The sequence below is a fragment of the Drosophila takahashii genome, chromosome 2R (genome assembly GCF_030179915.1).
Source record: "Drosophila takahashii strain IR98-3 E-12201 chromosome 2R, DtakHiC1v2, whole genome shotgun sequence".
Taxonomy (NCBI): domain Eukaryota; kingdom Metazoa; phylum Arthropoda; class Insecta; order Diptera; family Drosophilidae; genus Drosophila; species Drosophila takahashii.
This window is the reverse complement of record NC_091679.1, coordinates 31,835,495-31,850,802: the sequence shown is the minus strand read 5'-3', so window position 1 is coordinate 31,850,802 and position 15,308 is coordinate 31,835,495. Positions and strand designations below refer to the sequence as shown.

Genomic DNA, 15,308 nt, shown 5'->3' with positions numbered 1-15,308 from the left:
GCTTGAGCTTCCTTTCAAGATATCAGGGCTATCTCTTAGATCATCTCTAGAACGCTTTTTTCGCTCTCGGCCACTTTAATTGGCTCTCGAGACCACGTTTATGGCGTCTGCTTGGCTTGCACTTTCGCCTGACGCCATTAGCCACGAAAGTTAACCGAATGTCGACAGTAGTTACCCCCCATTCAGCCACCCATCCACCCACCCACCGATTCGAGCCCTTTGCCACACGCTTTTCACTTTTCTTCTGACGGCTGTGTGTTTGGCCAAAACGGCATTTATGCTCGCATTTTCCCACGGGTGTGTGTGTGTGCTGTGTGTGATGATTATGCATATTTAGTGACGTCTGCGCCGGCGCCTAATTGAATATGTATGGGAAGGGCGGCGGCAGCGGTCCGGGGAGCGTGTCAAGTGCGGCAGAGTGGTAAATTAATTGGCTCTCGGGCGGAGAGCCGGCTTTCCTTGTTATTTTTAACTCTTTTCGCCAACCACAAAGTGCTCAAGCTGTAGGCTGTAACCGAGTCAAAGGGGCCTGAAGTCGCCCCACAGGAAGAGGCATTTGTCAACCACAAACCAATCTTCTGGTTTATAATTGACTTCGGTTATGGAATACAAGGGGGATAATTCAATTTACACGTTTGAAATTGTCGACATAGAAACTAGATACCTAGACGATACCAAAAAGTTTAAAGTCGTTTTGGTAGCTGTCTAATAAAATAATCTAAAATAAATAAATAATAGAAACAAAATAAACCTTAACATAAAATGGCCTGTATCATATTTTTCGACAGCTACAATTGGTTTTTGTCCATTAAAAACAAAAATGCAGCAATTAGAAACCGAAATCGAATCACAACAGAAACTGAAAAGTTAAAACCCAAAGTAAAGTGGAGTGGCTATCCTGTTTTGCCGGCTCGTAACTTGGGCGATCAGAATCCATCGAAGCAGGAAGAGAAATTTAAGGGTTTTTATCCCCTTTGGCTTACTTTTACGGTTTCAGCTTTAATTAAAAGTAAATTCAAGCTCCACTGGACGCAAGCGGCGACCTTGTCGCCTCCGCTCTTACAAATTTTGCCCGTTATTGGCAGCCGTGCGGCGTATTTAAGCCGTAAAGTACAATTTGGGACATGAACGTGGGATGGAAACAACAAAAAGCCAGAATCGTGTGACACATTTGACCCTTTTTTGCCGTTACCACTTGGCATAATCAAAATCTACGCAGCCTGGACGCTCGTGCAGCTGTTGGGTCGCCTGTTTTCCCGCTTTTCCGTCCCTTTGTCTAACTCGCCAGGCTTTCCCTCGTGCCGTTATTGGTTCCATATTAAAATGGGCTGTCAAATGGCTTGAAAACTGCTGTCGTTTTCCATTTTCCAATTGTGTTTTGTTTGCCGTTTGCATTCCGGAAATGCTCGAAAACCAAATATGTATCGAGAGCCAGGCAAAAGTTTTGACAACTGAAAATACATCCATTTATTGTTTGGAATAAATTCGTATTTTCGATGACTGCTAGCAGGTTTTTTAAGGATTTAAAACTGAGTCAATTAAAGTTTAATATTGATGGGTCATTCTTTAAAAATACCTTAGGCCAATTCTCGGTATTAAATGATGGAGATTAGCTGAGGATATTTGTTATATTTTTGTATATCAACTAACTGAAAATTGAACGAACAAAAAATCGATATTATATTTATTTTGGATCTCCGAATAAATTAAAAGTTAAGAAAAAATGTTTTTGCAACATCTAAAATCAATGCCTCTTAATAAATTATTTATTTTTTAAAAATAATTTTCAAAAAAGTAAGACCCTTTATTTTTTAAGCTGTTGTTTTGTAGGGTCGAAATCCTTCTTTAGAATGTTTGTTTTTTGCCGACCCTTTTGCGTAACAATTTAATGTGCTTAAAGAATTTTGACACAATTCGGGCAATGATATCGAAAATGGCGACCTTTTTTCCGGGTGTCCTTTGACCGAGCACGGACTCAGCCCTTGGCGAGGTGAAAGGTCCTGGTCCTGCAGTTCCCAGCTTGCCAATTATACAAAACTCTGGGCATTAACTGTGCTTAAAAGCAGCTGAAACCAGCCACACCCGAAACCTTTGTCTAACCAGCTCTTGTGGAGCGGCTATTAACGTTTGCAGACAACAACTATTTGCAGCTGGCAAAAATCATGAGGTTTTTACATCTTTTCGTCTTTCACTCGGCATGCCTATTTATTTTTGCCTGTTTATCTGCCTCATCGTAAAAATATAAATAAAAATATTTATGCAGCGCTCCGGGTTTTTTTCGTGAGATTTTTTTATGGGCCCGTCCGACGAGCTATTAAAAGCTGAAAGCGGGGAATACATATTTTGAAAATTGGCCGCCGAGCGCAGGGAGTAGGATGGCTCAAGGACGAGCCCGGATTCGGAGTACGCATCCAGGGCCCGGGACCTTTTTTTTATTAATTCCGATACATTGAATTTTCCGTAGACAAAAAGTGTGTTTAGCATGGCAAGCCGATTAAGGCCGGGACGGGAAAACCTTAAAGTCTTTAAAAGGCTTACCATGCTGGCCAGCGGAATGGACTATAAATTTTACATTTAACGCGGCCCGGGGATGACACTTTCCGGGGAAGGATGCGGTGCAATATTGTCCGCCTCCAGATGCTGGCAGTTCGCCGGCTTCCAGGACATTTTTATTTATGAGCTGGCAAATTATGCGCCATCAACGCGGACAATTAGAAACTCAATTGCTATGCCGGGTCCTAGAAAACCTCCCGCTCCCCTTGCCCGCTGGACATTCAAAATTACTTGTCAGCCTGGCTTACCAAATAATTTTGCATAGTTATTGGGCCCTTGCCGGGAAATCATCTGTAAGGCTTATGAATTTAAGAGAGTCATCATTTAAGATCAAGGCAGCAAAAAACCTTTTTGAAATATCTAGCTCTTGAGCTACTCGTGCTTTTTTGACAGGGACACAAAAATACTTTAAAGTACATGTCATTTTGCAAAGCCTGGGTCATTTTGTAAATTTAATTAAATCAACTTTACGAGTACGAGTACGAGTACTGACAAATAGTAACCTTTTTATATTTTTTGAAAGCCGAAAATTTAAAATCATGATTAAAATCAGAGACAATTACGCATGGAAATACTGTACTTATTAATAAATTCAAACTATTGATTAAAATAACTAAAAGAAACCAAAAATTTTATTTTTTTGACATAAAATGACACTGGGTTGTTACATTTACAAAAAAATATGAAAAGTTATAATTGACTTATTTAATTATATTTTTTTTTTACAAAGAACATAATTAATAAGTGTGCTGGATGAAAAGTAAACCATTTTATAACTTAACTAAATTATAGGGATCAAAAGTTTCATGCTCAGTTTCAGTCAGGGTTTATTTTTGAGATTTTTTGAGACCATCTCAACACTTTGATCTTAAAGTCTTAAAGTCCATTTAATTGCTGAGTCCTGGTCGAATCATTTCATCGCCCGGAAACTAATTGCACATCAAAAACTTTGAATGGAAACTTGATAGAAACTTCCTGGCTGGGCCACAAAACCCTTTTACGATGTACTAAATTCAACGCCCTCCAAGGTCCCTGGTCTCTGGTCAACACCAGTGTCCTGGCCAGTCATAAAAGTTGGAAAATCAAAATGGCATTTTTCGACACCATCAAAATGGCATTTCGGTGGCATGCTGTGCTAGACTCTAGACTGGAAAAACCGCAAATCCGTATGTGAGTCTGTGCTGTGCTGTTAACTCATTAAATACAGCCAAAAAACAAGGGCCAGCGGTGCGTATGCGTAACATTGTTGCCATTTTTATTAGAGCCTCTCCGTGCTGACAGCCAGTTCTCCGCTGCTGTCCTGGCCAACAACTTCCACATAATCAAAAGCGGTTTAGCTGCTTTCAAAAGATAAGCATAGCTCATTGTGCCCGTCCTCGCTTTTCCGCTTTCCCGGCTTTTTCCCAGTCTCTGGCGCGAGGGAGGTTCTGGATGGGTTGACTGTGTGACATCCTGACTGTTTGTCATAATAATAAAAATGCCAATTTGTTTTATGGGCGACAAGTTAAGCCTGCCTTTGCTTTGCTTTGATGTTGATTTTTATATTATGATGTCGGAGCCACCATATATGCCCCCCTATCCACATACCAATCGGAATTCCCCCCAGCATTCAACTTGCTTGTTTGTTGTTTCGGACCTGGGCAACAGACACGTGCTCCTCGATACACATACCCGTGTGTCCCAGCTTTGTTTGAAAATTCAGTATGCACCACTGTCGGTCGATTGTCGCCCGTAGATTGAAACTCAAAAGGAAGCTGTATTATTTAAGGCGAAATGCGCCAATACAAAGTTTCTTAAATATTTAAGTACGGTACGTTTCGACGCAGTCGTCTCATTGGTTTCCCCTCAGGCTCATATGTAAAACAGGGAGATCTTTTGACTGAAATTGTCCATCAAAAAAGAATTGGTTTTGCTGGGAAAAAATACTATAACATCGAGCTGCAAGCCGCATAGCTGCATGTTAAAGCGGCAGCCTGCCAAAGCCATAAATCATAATCTGCCACAGGCTATCGCCGAAAGTCACAGACTACGGACTTTGTAAACTACAAACTACTACATGATTTATGACACATGAAAAAAGACTATATAGGCCACCAGAAATTGAGTTAAAAAGTCCATTTGTAGTGAGTTTCAACCCCAAATAAAAATGCAATTTGATGAAAATAAATTAAAAAGGTTTCATTTACTTGCTTTGGCAAAGTTTGTTATTAAAGGAAATATTTTTAAATTGAATAATTCGATTTAACAACTATGCTTTCATAAATTTTTTATTGTTATTCATGTGTATAAAAAGAAAATATAACCATGTTTTTAAAGAGTCATGAAATTTGTAAAGAATTTATTTATACTTCTAAAGATAACATTTTTTAAATTAGACAAAAAATGTAAAAATATTTCTATTGATCTTTCCTTTGAACAACTTATGTTGAATAATAAAAACTTAATACGAAGTCACTGATTCGCCATTTCTATGGACTATTGCTCGCCCACATTTTATTTGTGGTTTGCATTTTATGTTAATTTTAATTGTATTCATCACTCTCATATTCTTTGAATTTCCAACATAAATACAAGTTTTTTCGCTTCACTTGTCTGGCCAATGCAAATTAACACGATTGTTGAGCTTTTCTTTTTTCCATTGTTTTTGTTTGGTTTTGCAAGCGCCCAATTTGAATTATTGATTGCTGAAAGTTTCCTTTTCGCCCAGCGAAACGTCTAAGTGTATGTGTCACCCATCAAGTCAGCCACGCCTACGACACACCTCCGCGGCAAGAAAAAATTGCTTTTCAGCCAATTTGAATACACTTGCTGTTGTTTTCCATTTTTCATACTTTCCTTTTTTGTTTTTCTTTGCGAAAAATTGTTTTCCCCAAAGTCTTTGTCTTTTGAGCTTTCGCCTCTGTGGCAGTTGAGGCTTCTGTACTTGGCTTCCGGCTGTTATCAGCCATCGACACTTGGGACTCACTCATTTGGGCTGCAGGATGTGTCGCCTTCCCTTCGCCATCGCCTCCTTGGGCGCGGCGTTAATGTAATTTGGATGCCGAGGAATATTCACGACGCTTTTTGTTTGAACTCCGGCTGACTGGCTCAGTGGCTCACTGGTTCCTTGGTTATTTGGCTGGCCGTGGGCCATGCCACGCCCCCTGCTCCCAGGGGTGTTGACTTTATTGAACCATTTTTTCCTCGAACCTGATTGACTCGTGGGCCCGTGTTTCCCTTTCTGCCCGCCTCGCTGTATTTTCTTCGCTTCCTGGCTTTTATTTCGCTTGCCGCAAATTTGCTTTAGGTTCGCTTTAGACACTTAAACTCAACCGCAGCCGCAGTCGTGCATGCCCTTTCAGTCCTCCTCACCGATATCAGTCAATTTCAAATGTCAATAAAATGGAAATTTTATAATTTTACTCCACGGCCAGGGAGGCAGTTTCCATTCTCCTCCACTTTCGCACTCTCCTGCGGCGCCTTCAACTTAATGAGATTTTATTTATTGACTGTTGATAACAGAAGCACGGCTTTGGGAGGGGGAATATTGGTGGGAAAGCCACGTCTAGGTTGCTTCTCATGCGGTTTTGAGTGCTTTATGAAGCCTGTTTTATGGCTGCTTTAGTGGCTGAATTCGGTGTTAGCATAAATGCTCCTCGCAGTGGCGCATACAAATTTATCTCACATCGATATCTATCTTTATGGTGCAGGAGTTAAGCTTTCTCAGTAAAAGATCGTATAATTCCGTTAATTTCGGAAAAAGCTGCCTACTTCGGGATGTAAATGGTTTCTAGGAACCGACTCGGTTTAAATTTCGTACATTGATTTTTGTTACCTACTTTCAGTTATTAATATAAATAAGTAATTCTTTTAATGGCTTTTATATAAATATTTATATTTTAAATGGATTTTAATTTATCGATATCAAACTTAATGGTGCAGGAAAAAGTTGGTTTATGCGAGATGTTAATGGTTCCTAGGAGCCGAGTGGGACTTAATTTCGTATATACAGTATTTACAGTTCTAAAATGCTTCTAAAATATTGCATCTATATTATTATAATTTTTTTAATGAGTTTTAATTACCTTTTTATTAAAAAAACAATAACCATTACTGCAATAAGTCCTGTTTTTAACTTATGGTATTTATTTTTTTTAATTGGGTTTTGGTTATTTATTAAAAAAAAACATAACATTCACGAAATTTTTAACAATTTTTTCTTTTTGAATCGATAGGAAACCATTCACTCACGTTTCTTGAACTTCTCTTCTAAATACATCTTGCTACCCAAACTTACCCAATGTTTGATGGATTGATATTTATGCGTCTGTCATTTTATATTCACCAGTTCGACATATCCTTTGCCAAGCCAATATTATGCCAAATTTGGCTCTTTGGCAGGCACTCATAAAAATAAAAGAGGCTGGACTACGCACGCACGGACTGCCACTTTGAAGTTTCATTTCTTCGGTATTTTATAATAATTCTGCCTATGGATTTCTGAATTACTTTAAATGCGATGGCTCCACGTGTGTGCTTTGCTCGGTTGGTTAACTTTGTTTTTGCCCGTTTTAGTTTTTATTTCCAGGGAGTGTGGCACATAAATGTGCTAAGGCACGTCCAAATCGCTCCCCTTTGCATATCCGCATACATTTGCACGTAACTTTTAATGACAGCCCACAAAAGCGCAAATAAGTTTTAATTAAAAAGCTAAAAAAAATAAAGAAAACATAAACATTGCACTTTCGCCCGATGTGCACGCTGGATAATTCAGGCCCCCACAAAAGCACTGGATCGATTTAATGCCGTAGGCGGAGGGTTAACCATTTAAATCCGCTTAACTTCAGTGCATTCTTAAATATTGTGTTATGCGAATGGACGTACTCTTCAAAAATGGACCTTAAATCTTAAAATATTAATTAAAAAAGAGTGTTCCGAGTGTTCCGAGGAATCGGGCAGTACAAATGGAGCTTTCACCTAAATATGAAACCATTTTTTCGAATCTGGATGCCAGTCTACACATTTCAATGGGGAAATCAAAATGTTTCATTTAAATTTTACACTCAAATTGAGTGGCAGCAGCACCTGGCGTATTTTACTTAATTGTGCGACACCCCCGCAGAGAGTTTTTTCTGTATTTGGCGGACAGCAGTGCGCATGGGGGATTATTAAGTTTTGGCTCGTGCAGCTTTTGCTGGCCAAAGTAAACACAGCTGCCGTCGGAGCTGTTTTTGCAGATGAGAACGTAATATTAATTTCGCACTCACTCTTTCAGCTTTACATTTAATTAGCTTTAAATTTGGGAGGAATTTTGATTTCAATATATACTTCGTAGATCATCAATATTTCAACCTTTTAAACTATACACACAAAAAAAAGCACGTCGCCGTAAAATCGATAAGTCCAGGTAATTTTCTGGTTATTCCTACTCATATCGTTTTTACCTGAAATATTCATAAAATTTACATTAAATAATATCATTTTACCGAATTCTCTCTCTCGGAGATTCTCTAACTTCGAAAAAGAGCGCAAGAATCAATATGGCGAGCAAAATGACATGAGTGGAAGCGAGAAAGACGTATTCGAAATTCGAACTGACGTACTTTAAAAGCATGTTTTCTCGCTCGCACAAGTATAAGTTTTGTTCGACCATATCACATTTACCTGGCCCCATATCAAGTTAAAAATGATCTTAAAAAAGGTCAAATTGACCTACGATTCATATCGATTTTTTTTTGGGTGTACTTAAATATTCAAAGAATATAAATCCTACCTTGATTTCGCTAAGCAATGAAATTGTCAATTGCAATTTATATTGGCTGAGCTTTTATGTGATATATTTACGAAATTTAAGCGCACTTTTAAGCATTTTGCTACGGCTCTCAACTTGAAATTTCACTTTATAGCCGGGACATCAAAAAGTTACACATACGCCACGTAAACCGGCAGTAAAATTAATTTTATTTCACACGCAAAATCATAAAAAATGCATTGGCATCTCAAGTATCTTGTCAGACGCCTTCGAAAGTCAAAAACTCCAACTTGAGACCTAATTATTTACGAGCTGACACGAGCCGAAAATCGTCCGACAGCATTAAAAAGTCAAATTATATGCATATCATAAAAAAATACGACACTTACGTGTGTGCAAATTATATTTTGTACAACCAATTCTTTTCGTTATTTGGCGCAATATTTTTTTTGCGTTAACACCTATCACCTAATTTAATGTTGTTTCCTGTGGCCAGTAAAAAATTCACATTCGACAATTTTTTCGGTGGTCGCTCGGGTATTTGAATATTCATGAAATGTCAAGGGCTTCTCGAAATTTAATGGCTCTTAGATTTTGCCTATCCGAAATATTTTACTTATCCATGAATGTGCAACTGTTAGCCTTGAAGAGTTTAAAAGTTATGTTGCCCAAAGCCATATCATACTTGCCAACTCCAAAAGTAAGTATTACAATCTGCCAGCCCGCATAAGTAGGCCAGCAGAGTATTAAGCAAAGTGTTATCTCGGATTAATTATAGTTTGGCTCACAGCCACGCCTCTTGTGGTCAGTGAACTCCCTAAAATACTGTTAGCACCATGTGCAGTTTTCAATTTGCATTTGTGGCAGCTTTTTTGCACATGGCGCCTCTCTGGCTTCCTGTTGCATGTCGAGAGCTCTTAAATTCTCAATTTGTTTGTGATTCATGGGCAGATGGGAGAGATCGGAGTGCTTGCCCGACTCTGTAAGTCGTGTAAACGATTATTCGTCAGCCAAATTGTAATTTCCTTAAACGGAACTCCGGCTGCAGCATAAATTAAAACTGCGCCAAATTTGGCTTTTACCATGCTGCCGAGCATGTCCAACTTCTATTATACTCACTGTGGTCTTTTAGCTCATAAAAATGCCATAAGCTGTCACTAGCAGTTAAAAAGCGGAAAGAGCATAATGCAATTCCGACTACATTCGTTGTTAAAATTCTATTATTTGCCATGCTGCATGTGTGGTTTGAAACAAAAGGAAATTCCAACGAAGAAAAAAAGTTCCTACAAATAGAAAAGAAATTGCTTACTGCAGTATTAAATAAATAAATTTGTTAGGACGATTTAATTTATAATTCTTTACAAATTTCAGGACATGTATTTTTGTTGTGTTTTATTTTTAGCTTTTTTGTTACTGCTACTTGTGTAGTAAATCGTTTTTTGTTCAACATTAGTTAGCATGAATTACTAAAAATTTCATTATAATTGGAGTTTTCTGTAAAATAAGGGTTTTAGATGGTTATATGGTAATCTACTTATATAGAAAATATTACAAAAATGCAGATAATAGTTAGGATTTAAATGACATTTTATATAAAGGAAACGATTTGAAGATAAAACACCTAAATAGGTTATCAGTCCAGCGGCTTAAAGATAAACATTTTTTGGGTCAACTTCTAGGAAAAAATTCTCTTATTTTCCGGATAAAATTTCAGGTGTGTTGACTTCCCTGTCACCACACCACTTTATAAATATAAACACTTGATAGGCAAATAAATTTGTACTTGCCCGAGTGCATTTCAGCGTATTGTGCCCCCCGTCACCATTCAATTTTCGAACCAATATAGTGTAATATTGGCCTTGCCAGCTGCCTGCTGCCACTCGTGGCTGTTTGCTGATATTGACTGTTAGCCAGCAGCCAGCGCACAGGAACTTATTTACACTTACACAGTCGCCATAAGGATCTGGATCCTGCCAAGTGGCAAGCAAACATGGTGTGGATTATTTACAGCGTCGTGCACAGCCATTTGCGAAAACGATGTCCTGTTCGCCGCACTCCTCAATCCTGGTAAAATTATAGCAGAAAGTGTGAACTGCTCTGATAAGCGGAGAGGAATTCCGAAGGCCATCATGCCTGTGACATGGAATTGTGCCAGGCCAAATCAAGGGGCAGCAGAATCTGTTTGTTGCCTTCCACAATTTACGGAAAAAATCATAAAAATTATTTGTAAACAGGCGAAAATTAGAAACTCTACAATTTTAACCAAATCGTTCCTATTTCATTTTACTTATTTAAAATGAAAAGCTAAAAGTTCTGTATTTTTGAAATTAAATAACTTTGTTTATGGCAGAATTGTTGCTCACCTCTAAATATTTAAGCGGTGCTTTTATTAAAATTCTGGGTGAAATTCACGTTGTTCAGGAAAAACTCATTGACCGCAATGGGCTGTTTGCCATTAATGCGTAACGGAATTCAATTAGCTAAATGACCGAATGCCAGCCGGTATTCAAATCGAATTTTTTGGAGCAATAGACCCCGAAGTATGCTATGCATAATGGTATAATGGTTAATGGCGGTTCCTGTGGAATAGGCGTAAATAATTCACGGCCAGTATCTGTATGCAGTGCCATGGGGCGTGGTCTTTGGCCAAAGCCGCAGGTGAGCGGCTCTTTGTTACCTAGACAAAGTGAGCTTAAACATGACAGAGGGAGGATTCCGGGGGACGTAGATGGGAATGCGAGTGGATAGGCTCAAAATTAATTATGAAAATTTTCACTTTGCGGCAGCTTTCGGTTACTTAGTTGACTTACTTAGCCTAATGCGTTTATTTGTCGTGCTGAATTTAATTACTGCGAAATGGAAAGCGTTCTCGTATTACAACTTTTATTTAAGTTTAATTCTGTGCGATCAGAACAATACCTTTGGTGATTGGTTGGCAAACTATTCATTTTCAGCAGGTTCCTGTTTGATTTGCCCCTGCTCACCGGTCTGCATGGCTTTTGATTGAGCTTGAGGTTTGAGGTTTGCCTGCCACTGTCATGTGGAAGAAAACAATTTGCTGCTAAATTGCTACATGGCATCGCCTGTTGATTTCCTGTCATTCCTTTTCCGAGCGAGTGTGTGTGTGTGGCAGGATAATTGCGTTTTTATATGAAACTTCCGCTACATTTCACTTAATGGCTCCGTTTGATTTCCGGCTCCTTTGTGCCACTATTTGATTTTTACCGCCTTGAAAGGTATTTGATTGCTTTTTATTATCATACTATTGTGTTAAATTTGTCATGGAAGCTGAATTAAATTTGTTCCTTTGTATTTATTTCATAAGCGTGTTTCAATTAAACAAGTTTTTCACACTCAAGGGCATCAAATTGCAATGTTATTGCATATGCCAATTAATTAAATTAATTCATTGGCTAAATCCTGGCAAATACATAAAAATACTCGCAAATAACAATAAAACCTAGGAAATTATTGATACGAGCATGGAAATTGCTTACCAATGCGCAGAACGCCACGTGCAAGGACTCGTCTTTGGCGGACGAGGACTCCTTGCCAGACAGCTGAACTAAGCAAATATGAATAGGCCAGATGGAAATGGAGGGCATGTCATGCATGCTTAGGACCCACTAATATCAAAACAAATAACCCGGGCCCACGCAGGCAAAGTTTTATGCCAAATACTTTAAGGCAAACTTTATTAGCTCGCAAATACCTGAGATTTCGCCCCGCCTGAGTGGAAAAGAGTCTACGGAAAATCGAGCAAAGCCCTGTACCTTCTGGACCGGAGAGAATGGAAAAGGGCAGCTGTGCCTACATTAGAGAAATGTAATTGATTTCATGTGTTTGACGCGCTTTTCCCCCGGGGACCTCTAATAATCCCATCCAAGCACGCAGACAAACAGAACCGAAATTAAAGGGAAACCCTTGGCAAACCATTGAATTTGTTGGACTACACAGGGCGAAAAAAAGTGTATTATAAGCTCTGAAGACTTATACTTCTTCTGGTTCCATAATGAAGCCAGCAAAACATTTTATTACATTTTTTTGGGTACTATTTTTATGTTTGTGTGCATGCTGTGTGCTGTGAATATAAAATGGGCCGCTAGAAGTCATCTGATTGATCATTCACCGCAGACTTGGCCAATTTCATAACTTTGGGCCTCGCCGCTCTGGGGCTGAAGGTTATTGCCCGTAATACATTTTCGCGATAATAAAATTAAAAAAAAGAAATCACACAACTGTCACAAACTCGGTGGAGCGTAGGTGAGGCAATATCTGCATATGGAATTTGAAATGTCCTGATTACCAGCTACCTGATCCCTCGTTCCCCAGGCTGACAACTTTCCGTGTTTCTGGCGTGTCAACGAAATTTATCACAGACTCACATTTGTAACTCTCGACGGCTGAGGAGATGTTAGACATTTGCATGTCTCGTTCCCCGAATTATTCATATTTGGGGAGCGAGGGGCGCAGCCTACCTTTCCTACATGTGTTACTATTAATTCTGTGCTCCTGCCGGCGAATTGAAGGCGACTGAATGCCTGATCCTGCAGCCAGGACATTAGCCGCAGCCCGGGATGCCCAGGTGTGTGTAGCAGGTGATTGAATGTTATTTGATGTGAAATTTTCTTTATTGTTTGGCCCACGAATTTATGCAAATGTCGCAATTCGGCGGCTGTCAGGAGCACGACAGCAAATGAGATGTGAAATTAAAGCGGATGAAGGTGGATTAAGTGTAAGAAAACACAGCACCTCTCACTATCCTGAAGAAGGAAAATGAATCAAGAGTTTAATTGTGAAACCGAAAAAAGTGTGTAAAAGCAACCATTAAGTACCCAAGCTAACAGAAACAATACCTTAATGAGTGCACTCGTTAATTTGCCCTTTACATAACTGAAATATTTGCTTTGATACCCTTGAACATGCACACTGCACATTGAAGAGTATATCCAAGTATATTTTTCGTCGAGTGGCCATCGAAATCTAAATGTAAAGGCAAAAGAAGTACTCAAGTATTAAAATACATTTTCAATTCTGCCTTTATTAATGGATGAGTAATGCATACTCCGCTGTAAAGGTCAAATTTGCGCGAACACTCGGCGGAATCGTCAATTTTATGCCACTGTAAATCCTATCGATGGAAATCAATTTGCACAACAGACCGACAAAGAATGAATGGCAAGAGACAGCAAATTGATATCGTCTGCTGTCCTTAAAGCCAGCCCGGTATTATATACATAAAATATTTCAGCGACAAAAAAGCGAAATTTAACGAAAATTCAAATCAGCGAAAAAGGACAAGGCAAACGAACAAAATGCTCAATCAAATCAAAGTCCCCCATACAAAATGCAAAATAAGACAATGACAAAGCGGAGTGGGCGGGGGGATTGGGTTCAGTTGGCCCAGACGAAATGGGTTCGGAAGGGCTTGCCTGGGACTCCATGGGTTGGGTTGCTGGGTCGCTCCTCGTAATGCCTTGCTATGAACATTGTCCAACAAAACACGTTGAGACAAGTGTCACTGACAGCCGGAGGCTGTGTTCGTTATGCAAAAAATGTTCAAGCGAGAAAGGAAAAATACGTGCCCTTCGCTGTAATCAAAGTGATTCGAATAATGTGAAAAATCTCTAAAAGATTCCTTACTACAGTCTCAAGTACTTCGAGCTAAGAATTTAATAATTTAATAATTCCAGGAAAATCAGTATACATATTACCCAACAACCTTGGTAGTTTTCTCAGAACTAGTTTGTTACCCCATGAAATGCAAAGTAAAAAAAAATAAATTATTTTAATTTCCTAGAGCATAAACCTCAGTGAAAACTCAAAATGGATAAAATATCCAAAGTGATAAAAATCCTGCAAAGATTCCTTACTACAGATTCAAGTAGTTCGAGTTCAGAATTCTTTAATTCGAGGAAAATCAGTATGCATATTACCCAACAGCCTTGGCGGTTTTCTTAGAACTAGTTTTGTACACCATGAAAAGAGAAATAAGAAACTCTTGATTTCACTTTCAGATTATTTTCTATAAATTCTTTTGATTTCATCCAGTTAAAGTTCCAAAGAAGAATAAAATGGAGATGCTCTAAACTGGTTTCATTGGCTTAATCAAGATTGTATGTTTCCGGATTAATTGCCGATAGCTTTAGTTGGGTAAACATATACCCGACAAACTCGTAATGCGGGAAGAGCGATGGTCGGATGAGACACTGACAGAGGGACGACAAATGTAATCAAAATAAATTACGAGCGTGTAAGCAGCCTCCGGTGTCTATTACGTGCAATAAAAAAGGAAAGCACCATTTGTTCAACGCAATCTCATTATTCGATGCGTCCCGAAAGCCGGCGGCGCAGATGCTGCAAGCCGAGTGGTTTGCGACACCCCGACATTGACAGACTGGAGGCCCTTCCCCCACCGCCCACCACCCATCGAAGCACCCACTAACCCACAGACCTCCGGTGTCATTCCGGGTTACCTTGATAATGCCGCTGATTATACTGATGATAAGTAATTTTGTGAGCTCCAACTGCAGGCCCCGTCTAAAGTGGCGTTAACGCGTTTGTTGATTAGTGGGGCGGGGCAAGATGGGCGGGTGACAAACATCAGGGGCCTGGGACCACCGACAAGCTCATTACGATGCCAACAATTTGATTAATTACCGTTGGCAACCCTCCGGCGAGACCGACTTTTCGCTTCTTTTTCCACTACCCAAGGCAAAGGATTTCTTGCATTTTACTCGCATTTTCCCCGTCTTGCGGCGGCGCGTAAAATTTTATGCAAATTTAATTTACCTCAGGGCAATCATTTTTATGGGCAAATGCCCATGGGCCACGCCCACGTAGCCCAATAATCGGGGAGGGTAGACAGCTATAAGCTTTGGGGGCTAAAAACCTTTTGGGAGTTTCGGGTGACTTCGAAAAATATCTGGTTAAATTTTAATGAAACCCATTCGTCAAAGTCTTTACACTTTTTTAAGTTTAAGCAAAAAGTTGGAAAATAAAATATTCAAATTAAATGATAAAA

General features: G+C 39.3%; 1 protein-coding gene across 1 annotated transcript in view; it reads left to right on the top strand.

Moving 5' to 3' along the window:
- mtt (mangetout) overlaps positions 1–15,308 on the top strand; it is a 52,417-nt gene that overhangs the window by 17,396 nt on the left and 19,713 nt on the right. The gene's annotated exons all lie outside the window — the stretch shown is intronic.